Source organism: Coregonus clupeaformis, chromosome 1 (assembly GCF_020615455.1).
Source record: "Coregonus clupeaformis isolate EN_2021a chromosome 1, ASM2061545v1, whole genome shotgun sequence".
NCBI classification, from domain to species: Eukaryota; Metazoa; Chordata; class Actinopteri; order Salmoniformes; family Salmonidae; genus Coregonus; species Coregonus clupeaformis.
In genome coordinates this window covers 88,589,128-88,611,901 of record NC_059192.1, presented here as the reverse complement: position 1 = coordinate 88,611,901, position 22,774 = coordinate 88,589,128, and the positions used below count along the sequence as shown (strand labels likewise).

At 44.3% G+C, this 22,774-nt stretch overlaps 1 protein-coding gene across 1 annotated transcript in view; it reads left to right on the top strand.

Moving 5' to 3' along the window:
• The window catches only part of LOC121571710 (protein kinase C epsilon type-like), a 104,588-nt gene that overhangs the window by 72,445 nt on the left and 9,369 nt on the right, over positions 1–22,774 (top strand). The gene's annotated exons all lie outside the window — the stretch shown is intronic.

The window sequence follows — 22,774 nt, the reverse complement described above, 5'->3', positions numbered from 1 at the left end:
CACCATGCCTGGCCGAACGGTAAACCAGCGCCCGTACCGCGTGCCAGAGGCTCGTAAAGTGGTTATACAGAAGGAGGTAAGGAAGATGCGGGAGTTGGGAGTAATCGAAGAGTCCCACAGTGCCTGGGCAAGTCCCATCGTACTAGTTCCCAAGCCAGACGGTTCAGTACGATTTTGTAATGACTATCGAAAGTTGAATGAAGTGTCTGAATTTGATGCATACCCAATGCCTCGTGTCGATGATTTAATAGACTCCTTGGGGCATGCTCGTTTCCTAACCACTCTTGATCTCACAAAAGGCTACTGGCAGGTGCCCCTGACCCCGGCGTCTAAGGAGAAGACAGCCTTTGCCACCCCGGGAGGGGCTCTACCAGTATACCCGACTTCCGTTTGGTCTCCACGGGGCACCTGCCACGTTCCAACGCCTGATGGATCGAGTCCTTGCGCCCCACAAGAGGCACGCAGCGGCTTATTTGGATGATGTTGTTATACAAAGTCCGGATTGGGCCAGCCACATACCCCGGGTACAAGCGGTGCTGGATTCGCTCAGGGAAGCAGGGCTCACGGCAAACCCGAAGAAGTGCAAGCTGGCCTTCAGTGAGACAAACTACCTGGGGTACACCATTGGGCGGGGGTTGGTCAAACCACAGGAAGCCAAACTGCGGGCCATACAGGACTGGCCGCAGCCCATCACCAAGAAGCAAGTAAGGTCATTTTTGGGCCTCGCTGGCTACTATAGACGCTTTATTGCAGATTTTGCTACCATAGCTGCACCGTTGACGGAGCTGACGACCAAACGCCACTCACGAATGGTGAAGTGGAACCCTGCGGCGGAGGCGGCTTTCCTCAACCTGAAGCGAGCACTCTGCTCCAGTCCGATCCTGGTGGCACCAGACTTCAAGAAGGAATTCATTGTCCAAGCGGATGCTTCGGAGGTGGGTCTGGGTGCTGTCCTCACCCAGGCACATGACGGTGAAGAACATCCCATTCTCTACCTAAGCAGAAAGTTACTTCCAAGAGAGAAGAACTATTCAACGGTGGAGAAAGAATGTCTGGCTGTAGTCTGGGCCCTGGAGTCCCTTCGGTTCTATCTCCTGGGCCGACGTTTCATGGTGGTATCTGATCACGCCCCTCTGCAGTGGATGGCCAAGAACAAGGAATCAAACAGTAGAGTAACCAGATGGTTTTTGAGCTTGCAACCGTTTAACTTTTCTGTTGTCCACAGGGCTGGCAAGCACCACGGCAATGCGGACGCCCTCTCCCGGCGTGATGCCTTCTTCGCTGCCTTTACCCCGACGAGGACGTCGGTCCCGAGGAGGGGGATGTGTGATGTCACGAGAGGCTGTGTCCTGGAGGGACGTTACATCCCCTGAGGTGGCTGCAAACCCAGACAGCTATGGCTCCATCTGCTGGTAGGGTCGGGAACTCCACCCCTCTATGGCCAATCTTCCCACGCAGCTGAAACAAATGAGGAGCTGATGAGCTGAAGGTTTGGGAAGGGAAGGGACACAGTCTCCAACCTGGGCTCTCTGGAGGACAAGAGTGCTGCACGTCCACTTCCATGAGGAATACAAGGATTTGGAGATACTTACCTTTGGGAAATACTCACCTTTGGATATATGCACCTGTGGAAATACGTGAGAGACATTTGGAAGGACTTTTTGCTGGGTTGGCCACTAGCTGCAACGTGGACTACAGTAAGGCTGGGGAAAAGTTATCTGAGCGAGTGAGAATTATGATTTTGGATGTGGAAGAGACATCCCTGAACTGTTAACCCTTAAAGAGCCACAAGAGAACAGAATTTTGTTATATTTTCGTTAATTTCCCAAGACCTATAATAAAATCCTTGTTTTGTTTGAACCTTGTCTCCTTGCACTACTTGAGCAATCCCGCTGAAAGCTGTGTAGCCTCTCGTGACGTCACATTTGGCATTGTGTCTGTTCACTGAGTAAGAACACTGAGAGTATATTTGGCATTGTGTCTGTTCACTGAGTAAGAACACAGAGTATATTAGGCATTGTGTCTGTTCACTGAGTAAGAACACTGAGAGTTTATTTGGCATTGTGTCTGTTCACTGAGTAAGAACACTGAGAGAATCTTTGGCATTGTGTCTGTTCATTGAGTAAGAACACTGAGAGTTTCTTTGGCATTGTGTCTGTTCAATGAGTAAGAACACTGAGAGTATCTTTGACATTGTGTCTGTTCATTGAGTAAGAACACAGAGTATCTTTGGCATTGTGTCTGTTCACTGAGTAAGAACACTGAGAGTTACTTTGGCATTGTGTCAGTTCACTTAGTAAGAGTCCTTTGGCATTGTGTCTGTTCACTGAGTAAGAGTTTTTTGACATTGTGTCAGTTCACTGAGTAGGAGTCCTTTGGCATTGTGTCTGTTCACTGAGTAAGAGTACTTTGGCATTGTGTCAGTTCACTGAGTAAGAGTACTTTGTTATTGTGTCTGTTCACTGAGTAAGAGTCCTTTGGCATTGTGTCTGTTCACTGAGTAAGAGTTATTTGTCATTGTGTCTGTTCACTGAGTAAGAACACTGAGAGTATATTTGGTGTTGTGTCTGTTCACTGAGTAAGAACACTGAGAGTATATTTGGCATTGTGTCTGTCACTGAGTAAGAACACTGACAGTATCTTTGGCATTGTGTCTGTTCACTGAGTAAGAGTCCTTTGGCATTGTGTCTGTTCACTGAGTAAGAGTTCTTTGTCATTGTGTCTGTTCACTGAGTAAGAACACTGAGAGTATTGGTGTTGTGTCTGTTCACTGAGTAAGAGTCCTTTGGCATTGTGTCTGTTCACTGAGTAAGAGTACTTTGGCATTGTGTCAGTTCACTGAGTAAGAGTCATTTCACATTGTGACTGTTCACTGAGTAAGACTACTTTGGCATTGTGTCAGTTCACTGAGTAGGAGTACTTTGGCATTGTGTCTGTTCACTGAGTAAGAGTCCTTTGGCATATTGTGTCTGTTCACTGAGTAAGAGTCCTTTGGCATTGTGTCTGTTCACTGAGTAAGAGTACTTTGGCATTGTGTCAGTTCACTGAGTAAGAGTCATTTGGCATGTGTCTTTTCACTGAGTAAGAGTACTTTGGCATTGTGTCAGTTCCTGAGTATGTGTCCTTTGGCATTGTGTCTGTTCACTGAGTAAGAACACTGAGAGTTTCTTTGGCATTGTGTCAGTTCCCTGAGTAAGAGTCCTTTGGCATTGTGTCTATTCACTGAGTAAAAGTCCTTTGGCATTGTGTCTGTTCACTGAGTAAGAGTACTTTGGCATTGTGTCAGTTCACTGAGTAAGAGTACTTTGGCATTGTGTCAGTTCACTGAGTAAGAGTCCTTTGGCATTGTGTCAGTTCACTGAGTAAGAGTACTTTGGCATTATGTCTGTTCACTGAGTAAGAGTCCTTTGGCATTGTGTCTGTTCACTGAGTAAGAGTCCTTTGTCATTGTGTCTGTTCACTGAGTAAGAACACTGAGAGTATATTTGGTGTTGTGTCTGTTCACTGAGTAAGAACACTGAGAGTATATTTGGCATTGTGTCTGTCACTGAGTAAGAACACTGAGAGTATATTTGGCATTGTGTCTGTTCACTGTGTAAGAACACTGACAGTATCTTTGACATTGTGTCTGTTCACTGAGTAAGAGTCCTTTGGCATTGTGTCTGTTCACTGAGTAAGAGTCCTTTGTCATTGTGTCTGTTCACTGAGTAAGAACACAGAGAGTATATTTGGCATGGTGTCTGTTCACTGAGTAAGAACACTGAGAGTATCTTTGGCATTGTGTCTGTTCATTGAGTAAGAACACTGAGAGTATATTTGGCATTGTGTCTGTTCATTTAGTAAGAACACTGAGAGTATCTTTGGCATTGTGTCTGTTCACTGAGTAAGAGTACTTTGGCATTGTGTCAGTTCACTGAGTAAGAGTCCTTTGGCATTGTGTCTGTTCACTGAGTAAGAGTACTTTGGCATTGTGTCTGTTCACTGAGTAAGAGTACTTTGGCATTGTGTCAGTTCACTGAGTATTTGTCCTTTGGCATTGTGTCTGTTCACTGAGTAAGAACACTGAGAGTTTCTTTGGCATTTTGTCAGTTCACTGAGTAAGAGTCCTTTGGCATTGTGTCTGTTCACTGAGTAAGAGTACTTTGGCATTGTGTCAGTTCACTGAGTAAGAGTACTTTGGCATTGTGTCAGTTCACTGAGTAAGAACACTGAGAGTATATTTGGCATTGTGTCTGTTCACTGAGTAAGAGTACTTTGGCATTGTGTCAGTTCACTGAGTAAGAGTCATTTGGCATTGTGTCAGTTCACTGAGTAAGAGTATTTTGGCATTGTGTCTGTTCACTGAGTAAGAGTCATTTGGCATTGTGTCTGTTCACTGAGTAAGAGTCCTTTGTCATTGTGTCTGTTCACTGAGTAAGAACAGTGAGAGTATATTTGGTGTTGTGTCTGTTCACTGAGTGAGAACACTGAGAGTATATTTGGCATTGTGTCTGTCACTGAGTAAGAACACTGAGAGTATATTTGGCATTGTGTCTGTTCACTGTGTAAGAACACTGACAGTATCTTTGGCATTGTGTCTGTTCACTGAGTAAGGTCCTTTGGCATTGTGTCTGTTCACTGAGTAAGAGTACTTTGGCATTGTGTCAGTTCACTGAGTAAGAGTCATTTGGCATTGTGTCAGTTCACTGAGTAAGAGTCATTTGGCATTGTGTCTGTTCACTGAGTAAGAGTACTTTGGCATTGTGTCAGTTCACTGAGTAAGAGTCCTTTGGCATTGTGTCTGTTCACTGAGTAAGAGTACTTTGGCATTGTGTCAGTTCACCTGAGTAAGAGTACTTTGGCATTGTGTCTGTTCACTGAGTAAGAACACTGAGAGTATATTTGGCATTGTGTCTGTTCACTGAGTAAGAACACAGAGTATATTAGACATTGTGTCTGTTCACTGAGTAAGAACACTGAGAGTTTATTTGGCATTGTGTCTGTTCACTGAGTAAGAACACTGAGAGAATCTTTGGCATTGTGTCTGTTCATTGAGTAAGAACACTGAGAGTTTCTTTGGCATTGTGTCTGTTCAATGAGTAAGAACACTGAGAGTATCTTTGACATTGTGTCTGTTCATTTAGTAAGAACACAGAGTATCTTTGGCATTGTGTCTGTTCACTGAGTAAGAACACTGAGAGTTACTTTGGCATTGTGTCAGTTCACTTAGTAAGAGTCCTTTGGCATTGTGTCTGTTCACTGAGTAAGAGTTTTTTGACATTGTGTCAGTTCACTGAGTAGGAGTCCTTTGGCATTGTGTCTGTTCACTGAGTAAGAGTACTTTGGCATTGTGTCAGTTCACTGAGTAAGAGTACTTTGTTATTGTGTCTGTTCACTGAGTAAGAGTCCTTTGGCATTGTGTCTGTTCACTGAGTAAGAGTTATTTGTCATTGTGTCTGTTCACTGAGTAAGAACACTGAGAGTATATTTGGTGTTGTGTCTGTTCACTGAGTAAGAACACTGAGAGTATATTTGGCATTGTGTCTGTCACTGAGTAAGAACACTGACAGTATCTTTGGCATTGTGTCTGTTCACTGAGTAAGAGTCCTTTGGCATTGTGTCTGTTCACTGAGTAAGAGTTCTTTGTCATTGTGTCTGTTCACTGAGTAAGAACACTGAGAGTATTGGTGTTGTGTCTGTTCACTGAGTAAGAGTCCTTTGGCATTGTGTCTGTTCACTGAGTAAGAGTACTTTGGCATTGTGTCAGTTCACTGAGTAAGAGTCATTTCACATTGTGACTGTTCACTGAGTAAGACTACTTTGGCATTGTGTCAGTTCACTGAGTAGGAGTACTTTGGCATTGTGTCTGTTCACTGAGTAAGAGTCCTTTGGCATATTGTGTCTGTTCACTGAGTAAGAGTCCTTTGGCATTGTGTCTGTTCACTGAGTAAGAGTACTTTGGCATTGTGTCAGTTCACTGAGTAAGAGTCATTTGGCATGTGTCTTTTCACTGAGTAAGAGTACTTTGGCATTGTGTCAGTTCCCTGAGTATGTGTCCTTTGGCATTGTGTCTGTTCACTGAGTAAGAACACTGAGAGTATATTTGGCATTGTGTCTGTTCACTGAGTAAGAGTACTTTGGCATTGTGTCAGTTCACTCAGTAAGAGTCATTTGGCATTGTGTCAGTTCACTGAGTAAGAGTATTTTGGCATTGTGTCTGTTCACTGAGTAAGAGTCATTTGGCATTGTGTCTGTTCACTGAGTAAGAGTCCTTTGTCATTGTGTCTGTTCACTGAGTAAGAACAGTGAGAGTATATTTGGTGTTGTGTCTGTTCACTGAGTGAGAACACTGAGAGTATATTTGGCATTGTGTCTGTCACTGAGTAAGAACACTGAGAGTATATTTGGCATTGTGTCTGTTCACTGTGTAAGAACACTGACAGTATCTTTGGCATTGTGTCTGTTCACTGAGTAAGGTCCTTTGGCATTGTGTCTGTTCACTGAGTAAGAGTACTTTGGCATTGTGTCAGTTCACTGAGTAAGAGTCATTTGGCATTGTGTCAGTTCACTGAGTAAGAGTCATTTGGCATTGTGTCTGTTCACTGAGTAAGAGTACTTTGGCATTGTGTCAGTTCACTGAGTAAGAGTCCTTTGGCATTGTGTCTGTTCACTGAGTAAGAGTACTTTGGCATTGTGTCAGTTCACCTGAGTAAGAGTACTTTGGCATTGTGTCTGTTCACTGAGTAAGAACACTGAGAGTATATTTGGCATTGTGTCTGTTCACTGAGTAAGAACACAGAGTATATTAGGCATTGTGTCTGTTCACTGAGTAAGAACACTGAGAGTTTATTTGGCATTGTGTCTGTTCACTGAGTAAGAACACTGAGAGAATCTTTGGCATTGTGTCTGTTCATTGAGTAAGAACACTGAGAGTTTCTTTGGCATTGTGTCTGTTCAATGAGTAAGAACACTGAGAGTATCTTTGACATTGTGTCTGTTCATTTAGTAAGAACACAGAGTATCTTTGGCATTGTGTCTGTTCACTGAGTAAGAACACTGAGAGTTACTTTGGCATTGTGTCAGTTCACTTAGTAAGAGTCCTTTGGCATTGTGTCTGTTCACTGAGTAAGAGTTTTTGACATTGTGTCAGTTCACTGAGTAGGAGTCCTTTGGCATTGTGTCTGTTCACTGAGTAAGAGTACTTTGGCATTGTGTCAGTTCACTGAGTAAGAGTACTTTGTTATTGTGTCTGTTCACTGAGTAAGAGTCCTTTGGCATTGTGTCTGTTCACTGAGTAAGAGTTATTTGTCATTGTGTCTGTTCACTGAGTAAGAACACTGAGAGTATATTTGGTGTTGTGTCTGTTCACTGAGTAAGAACACTGAGAGTATATTTGGCATTGTGTCTGTCACTGAGTAAGAACACTGACAGTATCTTTGGCATTGTGTCTGTTCACTGAGTAAGAGTCCTTTGGCATTGTGTCTGTTCACTGAGTAAGAGTTCTTTGTCATTGTGTCTGTTCACTGAGTAAGAACACTGAGAGTATTGGTGTTGTGTCTGTTCACTGAGTAAGAGTCCTTTGGCATTGTGTCTGTTCACTGAGTAAGAGTACTTTGGCATTGTGTCAGTTCACTGAGTAAGAGTCATTTCACATTGTGACTGTTCACTGAGTAAGACTACTTTGGCATTGTGTCAGTTCACTGAGTAGGAGTACTTTGGCATTGTGTCTGTTCACTGAGTAAGAGTCCTTTGGCATATTGTGTCTGTTCACTGAGTAAGAGTCCTTTGGCATTGTGTCTGTTCACTGAGTAAGAGTACTTTGGCATTGTGTCAGTTCACTGAGTAAGAGTCATTTGGCATGTGTCTTTTCACTGAGTAAGAGTACTTTGGCATTGTGTCAGTTCCCTGAGTATGTGTCCTTTGGCATTGTGTCTGTTCACTGAGTAAGAACACTGAGAGTTTCTTTGGCATTGTGTCAGTTCCCTGAGTAAGAGTCCTTTGGCATTGTGTCTATTCACTGAGTAAAAGTCCTTTGGCATTGTGTCTGTTCACTGAGTAAGAGTACTTTGGCATTGTGTCAGTTCACTGAGTAAGAGTACTTTGGCATTGTGTCAGTTCACTGAGTAAGAGTCCTTTGGCATTGTGTCAGTTCACTGAGTAAGAGTACTTTGGCATTATGTCTGTTCACTGAGTAAGAGTCCTTTGGCATTGTGTCTGTTCACTGAGTAAGAGTCCTTTGTCATTGTGTCTGTTCACTGAGTAAGAACACTGAGAGTATATTTGGTGTTGTGTCTGTTCACTGAGTAAGAACACTGAGAGTATATTTGGCATTGTGTCTGTCACTGAGTAAGAACACTGAGAGTATATTTGGCATTGTGTCTGTTCACTGTGTAAGAACACTGACAGTATCTTTGACATTGTGTCTGTTCACTGAGTAAGAGTCCTTTGGCATTGTGTCTGTTCACTGAGTAAGAGTCCTTTGTCATTGTGTCTGTTCACTGAGTAAGAACACTGAGAGTATATTTGGTGTTGTGTCTGTCACTGAGTAAGAACACAGAGAGTATATTTGGCATGGTGTCTGTTCACTGAGTAAGAACACTGAGAGTATCTTTGGCATTGTGTCTGTTCATTGAGTAAGAACACTGAGAGTATATTTGGCATTGTGTCTGTTCATTTAGTAAGAACACTGAGAGTATCTTTGGCATTGTGTCTGTTCACTGAGTAAGAGTACTTTGGCATTGTGTCAGTTCACTGAGTAAGAGTCCTTTGGCATTGTGTCTGTTCACTGAGTAAGAGTACTTTGGCATTGTGTCTGTTCACTGAGTAAGAGTACTTTGGCATTGTGTCAGTTCACTGAGTATTTGTCCTTTGGCATTGTGTCTGTTCACTGAGTAAGAACACTGAGAGTTTCTTTGGCATTTTGTCAGTTCACTGAGTAAGAGTCCTTTGGCATTGTGTCTGTTCACTGAGTAAGAGTACTTTGGCATTGTGTCAGTTCACTGAGTAAGAGTACTTTGGCATTGTGTCAGTTCACTGAGTAAGAACACTGAGAGTATATTTGGCATTGTGTCTGTTCACTGAGTAAGAGTACTTTGGCATTGTGTCAGTTCACTGAGTAAGAGTCATTTGGCATTGTGTCAGTTCACTGAGTAAGAGTATTTTGGCATTGTGTCTGTTCACTGAGTAAGAGTCATTTGGCATTGTGTCTGTTCACTGAGTAAGAGTCCTTTGTCATTGTGTCTGTTCACTGAGTAAGAACAGTGAGAGTATATTTGGTGTTGTGTCTGTTCACTGAGTGAGAACACTGAGAGTATATTTGGCATTGTGTCTGTCACTGAGTAAGAACACTGAGAGTATATTTGGCATTGTGTCTGGTCACTGTGTAAGAACACTGACAGTATCTTTGGCATTGTGTCTGTTCACTGAGTAAGGTCCTTTGGCATTGTGTCTGTTCACTGAGTAAGAGTACTTTGGCATTGTGTCAGTTCACTGAGTAAGAGTCATTTGGCATTGTGTCAGTTCACTGAGTAAGAGTACTTTGGCATTGTGTCTGTTCACTGAGTAAGAGTCATTTGGCATTGTGTCTGTTCACTGAGTAAGAGTCCTTTGTCATTGTGTCTGTTCACTGAGTAAGAACAGTGAGAGTATATTTGGTGTTGTGTCTGTCACTGAGTAAGAACACAGAGAGTGTATTTGGCATGGTGTCTGTTCACTGAGTAAGAACACTGAGAGTATCTTTGGCATTGTGTCTGTTCATTGAGTAAGAACACTGAGAGTATATTTGGCATTGTGTCTGTTCATTGAGTAAGAACACTGAGATTATCTTTGGCATTGTGTCTGTTCACTGAGTAATAACACTGAGAGTATCTTTGGCATTGTGTCTGTTCATAGAGTAAGAGTAATTTGGCATTCTGTCAGTTCACTGAGTAAGAGTCCTTTGGCATTGTGTCTGTTCACTGAGTAAGAGTGCTTTGGCATTGTGTCAGTTCACTGAGTAAGAGTCATTTCACATTGTGTCTGTTCACTGAGTAATACTACTTTGGCATTGTGTCAGTTCACTGAGTAAGAGTACTTTGGCATTGTGTCAGTTCACTGAGTAAGAGTCCTTTGGCATATTGTGTCTGTTCACTGAGTAAGAGTCATTTGGCATTGTGTCTGTTCACTGAGTAAGAGTACTTTGGCATTGTGTCAGTTCACTGAGTAAGAGTCCTTTGGCATTGTGTCTGTTCACTGAGTAAGAGTACTTTGGCATTGTGTCAGTTCACTGAGTATTTGTCCTTTGGCATTGTGTCTGTTCACTGAGTAAGAACACTGAGAGTTTCTTTGGCATTGTGTCAGTTCACTGAGTAAGAGTCCTTTGGCATTGTGTCTGTTCACTGAGTAAGAGTACTTTGGCATTTTGTCAGTTAACTGAGTAAGAGTCCTTTGGCATTGTGTCTGTTCACTGAGTAAGAGTACTTTGGCATTGTGTCAGTTCACTGAGTAAGAGTCCTTTGGCATTGTGTCAGTTCACTGAGTAAGAGTCCTTTGGCATTGTGTCAGTTCACTGAGTAAGAGTACTTTGGCATTGTGTCTGTTCACTGAGTAAGAGTCCTTTGGCATTGTGTCTGTTCACTGAGTAAGAGTCTTTTGTCATTGTGTCTGTTCACTGAGTAAGAACACTGAAAGTATATTTGGTGTTGTCTGTTCACTGAGTAAGAACACTGAGAGTATATTTGGCATTGTGTCTGTTCACTGTGTAAGAACACTGACAGTATCTTTGGCATTGTGTCTGTCCACTGAGTAAGAGTCCTTTGGCATTGTGTCAGTTCACTGAGTAAGAGTCCTTTGGCATATTGTGTCTGTTCACTGAGTAAGAGTCATTTGGCATTGTGTCTGTTCACTGAGTAAGAGTACTTTGGCATTGTGTCAGTTCACTGAGTAAGAGTCCTTTGGCATTGTGTCTGTTCACTGAGTAAGAGTACTTTGGCATTGTGTCAGTTCACTGAGTATTTGTCCTTTGGCATTGTGTCTGTTCACTGAGTAAGAACACTGAGAGTTTCTTTGGCATTGTGTCAGTTCACTGAGTAAGAGTCCTTTGGCATTGTGTCTGTTCACTGAGTAAGAGTACTTTGGCATTTTGTCAGTTAACTGAGTAAGAGTCCTTTGGCATTGTGTCTGTTCACTGAGTAAGAGTACTTTGGCATTGTGTCAGTTCACTGAGTAAGAGTACTTTGGCATTTTGTCAGTTCACTGAGTAAGAGTCCTTTGGCATTGTGTCAGTTCACTGAGTAAGAGTACTTTGGCATTGTGTCTGTTCACTGAGTAAGAGTCCTTTGGCATTGTGTCTGTTCACTGAGTAAGAGTCCTTTGTCATTGTGTCTGTTCACTGAGTAAGAACACTGAGAGTATATTTGGCATTGTGTCTGTTCACTGAGTAAGAACACTGAGAGTATATTTGGCATTGTGTCTGTCACTGAGTAAGAACACTGAGAGTATATTTGGCATTGTGTCTGTCACTGAGTAAGAACACTGAGAGTATATTTGGCATTGTGTCTGTTCACTGAGTAAGAGTACTTTGGCATTGTGTCCGTTTACTGAGTAAGAGTCATTTCACATTGTGTCTGTTCACTGAGTAAGACTACTTTGGCATTGTGTCAGTTCACTGAGTAAGAGTACTTTGGCATTGTGTCAGTTCACTGAGTAAGAGTCCTTTGGCATACTGTGTCTGTTCACTGAGTAAGAGTCCTTTGGCATTGTGTCTGTTCACTGAGTAAGAGTACGTTGGCATTGTGTCAGTTCACTGAGTAAGAGTCCTTTGGCATTGTGTCTGTTCACTGAGTAAGAGTTTTTTGGCATTGTGTCAGTTCACTGAGTATTTGTCCTTTGGCATTGTGTCTGTTCACTGAGTAAGAACACTTAGAGTTTCTTTGGCATTGTGTCACTTCACTGAGTAAGAGTCCTTTGGCATTGTGTCTGTTCACTGAGTAAGAGTCCTTTGGCATTGTGTCTGTTCACTGAGTAAGAGTTCTTTGTCATTGTGTCTGTTCACTGAGTAAGAACACTGAGAGTATTGGTGTTGTGTCTGTTCACTGAGTAAGAGTCCTTTGGCATTGTGTCTGTTCACTGAGTAAGAGTACTTTGGCATTGTGTCAGTTCACTGAGTAAGAGTCATTTCACATTGTGACTGTTCACTGAGTAAGACTACTTTGGCATTGTGTCAGTTCACTGAGTAGGAGTACTTTGGCATTGTGTCTGTTCACTGAGTAAGAGTCCTTTGGCATATTGTGTCTGTTCACTGAGTAAGAGTCCTTTGGCATTGTGTCTGTTCACTGAGTAAGAGTACTTTGGCATTGTGTCAGTTCACTGAGTAAGAGTCATTTGGCATGTGTCTTTTCACTGAGTAAGAGTACTTTGGCATTGTGTCAGTTCCCTGAGTATGTGTCCTTTGGCATTGTGTCTGTTCACTGAGTAAGAACACTGAGAGTTTCTTTGGCATTGTGTCAGTTCCCTGAGTAAGAGTCCTTTGGCATTGTGTCTATTCACTGAGTAAAAGTCCTTTGGCATTGTGTCTGTTCACTGAGTAAGAGTACTTTGGCATTGTGTCAGTTCACTGAGTAAGAGTACTTTGGCATTGTGTCAGTTCACTGAGTAAGAGTCCTTTGGCATTGTGTCAGTTCACTGAGTAAGAGTACTTTGGCATTATGTCTGTTCACTGAGTAAGAGTCCTTTGGCATTGTGTCTGTTCACTGAGTAAGAGTCCTTTGTCATTGTGTCTGTTCACTGAGTAAGAACACTGAGAGTATATTTGGTGTTGTGTCTGTTCACTGAGTAAGAACACTGAGAGTATATTTGGCATTGTGTCTGTCACTGAGTAAGAACACTGAGAGTATATTTGGCATTGTGTCTGTTCACTGTGTAAGAACACTGACAGTATCTTTGACATTGTGTCTGTTCACTGAGTAAGAGTCCTTTGGCATTGTGTCTGTTCACTGAGTAAGAGTCCTTTGTCATTGTGTCTGTTCACTGAGTAAGAACACTGAGAGTATATTTGGTGTTGTGTCTGTCACTGAGTAAGAACACAGAGAGTATATTTGGCATGGTGTCTGTTCACTGAGTAAGAACACTGAGAGTATCTTTGGCATTGTGTCTGTTCATTGAGTAAGAACACTGAGAGTATATTTGGCATTGTGTCTGTTCATTTAGTAAGAACACTGAGAGTATCTTTGGCATTGTGTCTGTTCACTGAGTAAGAGTACTTTGGCATTGTGTCAGTTCACTGAGTAAGAGTCCTTTGGCATTGTGTCTGTTCACTGAGTAAGAGTACTTTGGCATTGTGTCTGTTCACTGAGTAAGAGTACTTTGGCATTGTGTCAGTTCACTGAGTATTTGTCCTTTGGCATTGTGTCTGTTCACTGAGTAAGAACACTGAGAGTTTCTTTGGCATTTTGTCAGTTCACTGAGTAAGAGTCCTTTGGCATTGTGTCTGTTCACTGAGTAAGAGTACTTTGGCATTGTGTCAGTTCACTGAGTAAGAGTACTTTGGCATTGTGTCAGTTCACTGAGTAAGAACACTGAGAGTATATTTGGCATTGTGTCTGTTCACTGAGTAAGAGTACTTTGGCATTGTGTCAGTTCACTGAGTAAGAGTCATTTGGCATTGTGTCAGTTCACTGAGTAAGAGTATTTTGGCATTGTGTCTGTTCACTGAGTAAGAGTCATTTGGCATTGTGTCTGTTCACTGAGTAAGAGTCCTTTGTCATTGTGTCTGTTCACTGAGTAAGAACAGTGAGAGTATATTTGGTGTTGTGTCTGTTCACTGAGTGAGAACACTGAGAGTATATTTGGCATTGTGTCTGTCACTGAGTAAGAACACTGAGAGTATATTTGGCATTGTGTCTGGTCACTGTGTAAGAACACTGACAGTATCTTTGGCATTGTGTCTGTTCACTGAGTAAGGTCCTTTGGCATTGTGTCTGTTCACTGAGTAAGAGTACTTTGGCATTGTGTCAGTTCACTGAGTAAGAGTCATTTGGCATTGTGTCAGTTCACTGAGTAAGAGTACTTTGGCATTGTGTCTGTTCACTGAGTAAGAGTCATTTGGCATTGTGTCTGTTCACTGAGTAAGAGTCCTTTGTCATTGTGTCTGTTCACTGAGTAAGAACAGTGAGAGTATATTTGGTGTTGTGTCTGTCACTGAGTAAGAACACAGAGAGTGTATTTGGCATGGTGTCTGTTCACTGAGTAAGAACACTGAGAGTATCTTTGGCATTGTGTCTGTTCATTGAGTAAGAACACTGAGAGTATATTTGGCATTGTGTCTGTTCATTGAGTAAGAACACTGAGATTATCTTTGGCATTGTGTCTGTTCACTGAGTAATAACACTGAGAGTATCTTTGGCATTGTGTCTGTTCATAGAGTAAGAGTAATTTGGCATTCTGTCAGTTCACTGAGTAAGAGTCCTTTGGCATTGTGTCTGTTCACTGAGTAAGAGTGCTTTGGCATTGTGTCAGTTCACTGAGTAAGAGTCATTTCACATTGTGTCTGTTCACTGAGTAATACTACTTTGGCATTGTGTCAGTTCACTGAGTAAGAGTACTTTGGCATTGTGTCAGTTCACTGAGTAAGAGTCCTTTGGCATATTGTGTCTGTTCACTGAGTAAGAGTCATTTGGCATTGTGTCTGTTCACTGAGTAAGAGTACTTTGGCATTGTGTCAGTTCACTGAGTAAGAGTCCTTTGGCATTGTGTCTGTTCACTGAGTAAGAGTACTTTGGCATTGTGTCAGTTCACTGAGTATTTGTCCTTTGGCATTGTGTCTGTTCACTGAGTAAGAACACTGAGAGTTTCTTTGGCATTGTGTCAGTTCACTGAGTAAGAGTCCTTTGGCATTGTGTCTGTTCACTGAGTAAGAGTACTTTGGCATTTTGTCAGTTAACTGAGTAAGAGTCCTTTGGCATTGTGTCTGTTCACTGAGTAAGAGTACTTTGGCATTGTGTCAGTTCACTGAGTAAGAGTACTTTGGCATTGTGTCAGTTCACTGAGTAAGAGTCCTTTGGCATTGTGTCAGTTCACTGAGTAAGAGTACTTTGGCATTGTGTCTGTTCACTGAGTAAGAGTCCTTTGGCATTGTGTCTGTTCACTGAGTAAGAGTCTTTTGTCATTGTGTCTGTTCACTGAGTAAGAACACTGAAAGTATATTTGGTGTTGTCTGTTCACTGAGTAAGAACACTGAGAGTATATTTGGCATTGTGTCTGTTCACTGTGTAAGAACACTGACAGTATCTTTGGCATTGTGTCTGTCCACTGAGTAAGAGTCCTTTGGCATTGTGTCAGTTCACTGAGTAAGAGTCCTTTGGCATATTGTGTCTGTTCACTGAGTAAGAGTCATTTGGCATTGTGTCTGTTCACTGAGTAAGAGTACTTTGGCATTGTGTCAGTTCACTGAGTAAGAGTCCTTTGGCATTGTGTCTGTTCACTGAGTAAGAGTACTTTGGCATTGTGTCAGTTCACTGAGTATTTGTCCTTTGGCATTGTGTCTGTTCACTGAGTAAGAACACTGAGAGTTTCTTTGGCATTGTGTCAGTTCACTGAGTAAGAGTCCTTTGGCATTGTGTCTGTTCACTGAGTAAGAGTACTTTGGCATTTTGTCAGTTAACTGAGTAAGAGTCCTTTGGCATTGTGTCTGTTCACTGAGTAAGAGTACTTTGGCATTGTGTCAGTTCACTGAGTAAGAGTACTTTGGCATTTTGTCAGTTCACTGAGTAAGAGTCCTTTGGCATTGTGTCAGTTCACTGAGTAAGAGTACTTTGGCATTGTGTCTGTTCACTGAGTAAGAGTCCTTTGGCATTGTGTCTGTTCACTGAGTAAGAGTCCTTTGTCATTGTGTCTGTTCACTGAGTAAGAACACTGAGAGTATATTTGGCATTGTGTCTGTTCACTGAGTAAGAACACTGAGAGTATATTTGGCATTGTGTCTGTCACTGAGTAAGAACACTGAGAGTATATTTGGCATTGTGTCTGTCACTGAGTAAGAACACTGAGAGTATATTTGGCATTGTGTCTGTTCACTGAGTAAGAGTACTTTGGCATTGTGTCCGTTTACTGAGTAAGAGTCATTTCACATTGTGTCTGTTCACTGAGTAAGACTACTTTGGCATTGTGTCAGTTCACTGAGTAAGAGTACTTTGGCATTGTGTCAGTTCACTGAGTAAGAGTCCTTTGGCATACTGTGTCTGTTCACTGAGTAAGAGTCCTTTGGCATTGTGTCTGTTCACTGAGTAAGAGTACGTTGGCATTGTGTCAGTTCACTGAGTAAGAGTCCTTTGGCATTGTGTCTGTTCACTGAGTAAGAGTTTTTTGGCATTGTGTCAGTTCACTGAGTATTTGTCCTTTGGCATTGTGTCTGTTCACTGAGTAAGAACACTTAGAGTTTCTTTGGCATTGTGTCACTTCACTGAGTAAGAGTCCTTTGGCATTGTGTCTGTTCACTGAGTAAGAGTACTTTGGCAGTTTGTCAGTTCACTGAGTAAGAGTCCTTTGGCATTGTGTCTGTTCACTGAGTAAGAGTACTTTGGCATTGTGTCAGTTCACTGAGTAAGAGTACTTTGGCATTGTGTCAGTTCACTGAGTAAGAGTCATTTGTCATTGTGTCAGTTCACTGAGTAAGAGTACTTTGGCATTGTGTCTGTTCACTGAGTAAGAGTCCTTTGGCATTGTGTCTGTTCACTGAGTAAGAACACTGAGAGTATATTTGGTGTTGAGTCTGTTCACTGAGTAAGAACACTGAGAGTATATTTGGCATTGTGTCTGTCACTGAGTAAGAACACTGAGAGTATATTTGGCATTGTGTCTGTTCACTGTGTAAGAACACTGACAGTATCTTTGGCATTGTGTCTGTTCACTGAGTAAGAGTCCTTTGGCATTGTGTCTGTTCACTGAGTAAGATTCCTTTGTCATTGTGTCTGTCACTGAGTAAGAATACAGAGAGTATATTTGGCATTGTGTCTGTTCACTGAGTAAGAACACTGATAGTATCTTTCGCATTGTGTCTGTTCACTGAGTAAGACCACTGAGAGTATCTTTGGCATTGTGTCTGTTCACTGAGTAAGAACACTGATAGTATCTTTGGCATTGTGTCTGTTCATTGAGTAAGAACACTGAGAGTATCTTTGGCATTGTGTCTGTTCATTGAGTAAGAACACTGAGAGTATATTTGGCATTGTGTCTGTTCACTGAGTAAGAACACTGAGAGTATCTTTGGCATTGTGTCTGTCACTGAGTAAGAACACTGAGAGTATATTTGGCATTGTGTCTGTCACTGAGTAAGAACACTGAGAGTATATTTGGCATTGTGTCTGTTCACTGAGTAAGAACACAAAGTATCTTTGGCATTGTGTCTGTTCACTAAGTAAGAACACTGATGGTATCTTTGGCATTGTGTCTGTTCACTGAGTAAGAACATAGAGTATATTTGGCATTGTGTCTGTTCACTAAGTAAGAACACAGAGTATATTTGGCATTGTGTCTGTTCACTGAGTAAGAACACTGAGAGTATCCATGTACTTTTCAGTAGACTTTCTCTTGCTCTTTGCCCAATAGGTTGATGTCACTGTGATTACTTATCTTGCCTGTACTGTGTGAATCATATTCTATTGAATTGATGAATGTTATATTCATCTTGATATATTATAAATATACATTACAACATACTGTAAATGTGTGACACTTGTTATAAAGTACCAGTCAAAGTTTGGACACACCTACTCATTCAAGGGTTTTTCTTTATTTTTACTATTTTGTACGATGTATAATAAAATAACACTTATTGAATCATGTAATAACCAAAAAAGTGTTAAACAAATCAAATTATATTTGAGATTTGAGATTCTTCAAATAGCCACCCTTTGCCTTGATGACAGCTTTGCACACTCTTTGCATTCTCTCAACCAGCTTCACCTGGAATGCTTTTCAACAGTCTTGAAGGCGTTCCTACATATGCTGAGCACTTGTTGGCTGCTTTCCCTTCACTCTGCTGTCCGACTCATCCCAAACCATCTCAATTGGGTTGAGGTTTGGGGATTGTGGAGGCCAGGTCATCTGATGCAGCACTCCATCACTCTCCTTCCTGGTCAAATAGCCCTTACACATCCTGGAGGACATTGTCCTGTTGTAAAACAAATGGTAGTTCCACTAAGCCCAAACCAGATGGGATGGTGTATTGCTGCAGAATGCTATGGTAGCCATGCTGGTTAAGTGTGCCTTGAAATCTAAATAAATTACAGACAGTGTCACCAGCAAAGCATCCCCACACCATAACACCTCCTCCTCCAAGCTTTTCGTTGGGAACTACACATGTGGAGATCGTCCGTTCACCCACACCGTGTCTCACAAAGACACGGCGATTGGAACCAAAAATCTCCATGTCACGATCGTTTACAGACGGGACGGACCAAGGCACAGCGTGATATGCATACATGTTTATTTAAAGGAATAAACAACCGACAAAACAACAGTCCAAGGCAGCACAACACAACATACCTTAACTGGAACAAGATCCCACAACTAAGTAGTGCCAAAAGGCTGCCTAAGTATGGTCCCCAATCAGAGACAACGAGCGACAGCTGCCTCTGATTGGGAACCACACCGGCCAACATAGAAATAGACATACTAGAACATCAACATAGAAATATACAACATAGAACATACACACCCTGACTCAACATATACGAGTCCCTTGAGTCAGGTCGTGACAGTACCCCCCCCCCCCCAAAGGTGCGGACTCCGACTGCGCCACATAAACATAACAGGGTAGGGGCCGGGTGGGCATTCCGCCTCGGAGGCAGATCCGGCTCCGGGCGTGACCACCACTTACTCTCCACCTCCCTGTTGCGCCCCTGGTCTGGACCTCGGCGCGCTGCTTCCCCTCTCCTTCCTCCCGCGAAGTACCAAGCCCTGTCTGGACCCTGGTGTGGGAGACCCCGAACCTGGAGAGGGGCTGACGTCTGGGTCTGGACTGGAACCGCTGACTGGAGCTGGACCCGACGACGGTGGATCGAACTGCTCTGGCTCCGGAGTGGAGCCGCTGACCGGAGCTGGATCAGGCACCGGTGGAGCGGACTGCTCTGGCTCCGGAGTGGATCCGCTGACCGGAGCTGGATTGGACCCCGGTGGAGCGGATTACTCTGGCACCGGAGTGGAGCAGCTAACCGGAGCTGGATCAGGCACCGGTGGAGCGGACTGCTCTGGCTCCGGAGTGGAGCAGCTGACCGGTGCCGGAGCAGGCACCGGTGGGACAGGCACGGGCCGTGCCGGACTGGACACACGCACCACTGGCTTGGTGCGAGGAGCAGGAACAGGCCGGACCGGGCTGACGACGCGCACCACTGGCTTGGTGCGAGGGACAGGAACAGGCCGGGCCGGGCTGGCGACACGCACCACTGGTTTGGTGCGAGGGACAGGAACAGGCCGGACCGGGCTGGCGACGCGCACCACTGGCTTGGTGCGAGGGGCAGGAACAGGCCGGGCCGGGCTGGCGACGCGCACCACTGGCTTGGTGCGAGGGACAGGAACAGGCCGGACCGGGCTGGCGACGCGCACCACTGTCTTGGTGTGAGGGGCAGGAACAGGCCGGGCCGGGCTGGCGACGCGCACCACTGGCTTGGTGCGAGGGGCAGGAACAGGCCGGGCTGGTGACGCGCACCACTGGCTTGGTGCGAGGGGCAGGAACAGGCCGGGCCGGGCTGGCGACGGGCACCACTGGCTTGGTGCGAGGGACAGAAACAGGCCGGGCCAGGCTGGCTATGCACACCACTGGCTTGGTGCGAGGAGCAGGAACAGGGCGAACCGGGCTGGCGACGCGCACCACTGGCTTGGTGCGAGGAGCAGGAACAGGCCGGGCCGGGCTGGGAACACGCACCACTGGTTTGGTGCGAGGAGCAGGAACGGGCCGGACCGGACTGCGAAGGCGGACTGGAGGTCTGGAGCGGAGAGCTGGCACAACCCGTCCTGGCTGGCTGCCCACTTTCGCACTACACATGCGGGGCGCTGGCACAGGACGCACTGGGCTGTGCACGCGCACTGGCGATACAGCTCGTAGAACAGGCGCAGGATATGCGGGACCGAGGAGGCGTACTGGAGACCAGGAGCGTTGAGCCAGCACACCCCATCCTGGCTGAATGCCCATCTTCGCACGACACGTGCGTGGTGCTAGCACAGGACATACAGGACTGTGCCGGAACACTGGCGACATAGTACATAGCTCCGCATAACACGGAGCCTGCCCAGTCACTCGCTTCCTCGCGTGAGTACGGGGAGTTGGCTCTGCTCTAACACTAGGCTCCGCCAACCACCCTTTTAGCCCCCCCCCAAAAATGTTTATTGGGGCTGTCTCTCGGAAGACCCAGAGGAAGACCCAGAGTTACCTCTGCTGCAGAGGATAGGTTCATTAGAGTTAACAGCCTCAGAAGTTGCAGCCCAAATAAATGCTTCACAGAGTTCAAGTCACAGACACATCTCAACATCAACTGTTCAGAGGGGACTGTGTGAATCAGGCCTTCATGGTCAAATTGCTGCAAAGAAACCACTACTAAAGGACAGCAATAATAAGAAGAGACCTGCTTGGGCCAAGAAACACGAGCAATGGACATTAGACCAGTGGAAATGTGTCCTTTGGTCTGGAGTCCAAATTGAGTGTCACACCCTGACTCAAGGGACTCGTATATGTTGAGTCAGGGTGTGTATATTCTATGTTGTATATTTCTATGTTGATGTTCTAGTATGTCTATTTCTATGTTGGCGGTGTGGTTCCCAATCAGAGGCAGCTGTCGCTCGTTGTCTCTGATTGGGGACCATACTTAGGCAGCCTTTTGGCACTAGTTAGTTGTGGGATCTTGTTCCAGTTAAGGTATGTTGTGTTGTGCTGCCTTGGACTTCACGCTTTCGTTTTGTTGTTTTGTCGGTTGTTTATTCCTTTAAATAAACATGTATGCATATCACGCTGCGCCCTGGTCTGACCCGTTCATCAACGATCGTGACAGAAGATCCCACCAAACGAGGACCAAGCAGCGTGTCCAGGAGCAGACAGCCTGGACCTGGGAGGATATCCTGGACGGTAAGGGATCCTGTACTTGGGAGGAGATTCAGGCCGGGATGAATCGCCGTCCTTGGGAGGAGACAGTGGAGGCGCGGTATAGAGAGGAGCAACGGCAACGCAGAAGATGCCGGCCGAGGAAGAAGCCCGAGAGACAGCCCCAATAAACATTTTTGGGGGGGGGCTAAAAGGGTGGTTGGCGGAGCCTAGTGTTAGAGCAGAGCCAACTCCCCGTACTCACGCGAGGAAGCGAGTGACTGGGCAGGCTCCGTGTTATGCGGAGCTATGTACTATGTCGCCAGTGTTCCGGCACAGTCCTGTATGTCCTGTGCTAGCACCACGCACGTGTCGTGCGGGCTTCTTCCTCGGCCGGCATCTTCTGCGTTGCCGTTGCTCCTCTCTATACCGCGCCTCCACTGTCTCCTCCCAAGGACGGCGATTCATCCCGGCCTGAATCTCCTCCCAAGTACAGGATCCCTTACCGTCCAGGATATCCTCCCAGGTCCAGGCTGTCTGCTCCTGGACACGCTGCTTGGTCCTCGTTTGGTGGGATCTTCTGTCACGATCGTTGATGAACGGGTCAGACCAGGGCGCAGCGTGATATGCATACATGTTTATTTAAAGGAATAAACAACCGACAAAACAACAAAACGAAACGTGAAGTCCAAGGCAGCACAACACAACATACCTTAACTGGAACAAGATCCCACAACTAACTAGTGCCAAAAGGCTGCCTAAGTATGGTCCCCAATCAGAGACAACGAGCGACAGCTGCCTCTGATTGGGAACCACACCGGCCAACATAGAAATAGACATACTAGAACATCAACATAGAAATATACAACATAGAATATACACACCCTGACTCAACATATACGAGTCCCTTGAGTCAGGGTGTGACACTCCAATTTGGACTCCAGACCAAAGGACACATTTCCACTGGTCTAATGTCCATTGCTCGTGTTTCTTGGCCCAAGCAGGTCTCTTCTTATTATTGCTGTCCTTTAGTAGTGGTTTCTTTGCAGCAATTTGACCATGAAGGCCTGATTCACACAGTCCCCTCTGAACAGTTGATGTTGAGATGTGTCTGTGACTTGAACTCTGTGAAGCATTTATTTGGGCTGCAACTTCTGAGGCTGTTAACTCTAATGAACCTATCCTCTGCAGCAGAGGTAACTCTGGGTCTTCCTTTCCTGTGGCGGTCCTTATGAGAGCCTGTTTCATCATAGCGCTTGATGGTTGTTGCGACTGCACTTGAAGAAACATTCAAAGTTCTTGAAATGTTCCGTATTGACTGACCTTAATTTCTTGAAGTAATGATGGACTGTTGTTTCTCTTTGCTTATTTGAGCTGTTCTTGCCATAATATGGACTTGGTATTTTACCAAATAGAGCTATCTTCTGTATACCCCCCCTACCTTGTCACAACACAACTGATTGGCTCAAACGCATTAAGAAGGAAATAAATTCCACAAATTAACTTTTAAGAAGGCACACCTGTTAATTGAAATGCATTCCAGTTGATTACCTCATGAAGCTGGTTGAGAGAATGCCAAGAGTGTGCAAAGCTGTCATCAAGGCAAAGGGTGGCTATTTGTTTATTTTATTTATTTTTTGGTTACTACATTGATGTCTTCACTATTATTCTACAATGTAATTTTAAAAAAAAAAGGAAAACCCTTGAATTAGTAGGTGTGTCCAAACTTTTGACCAGTAGTCTATGTCC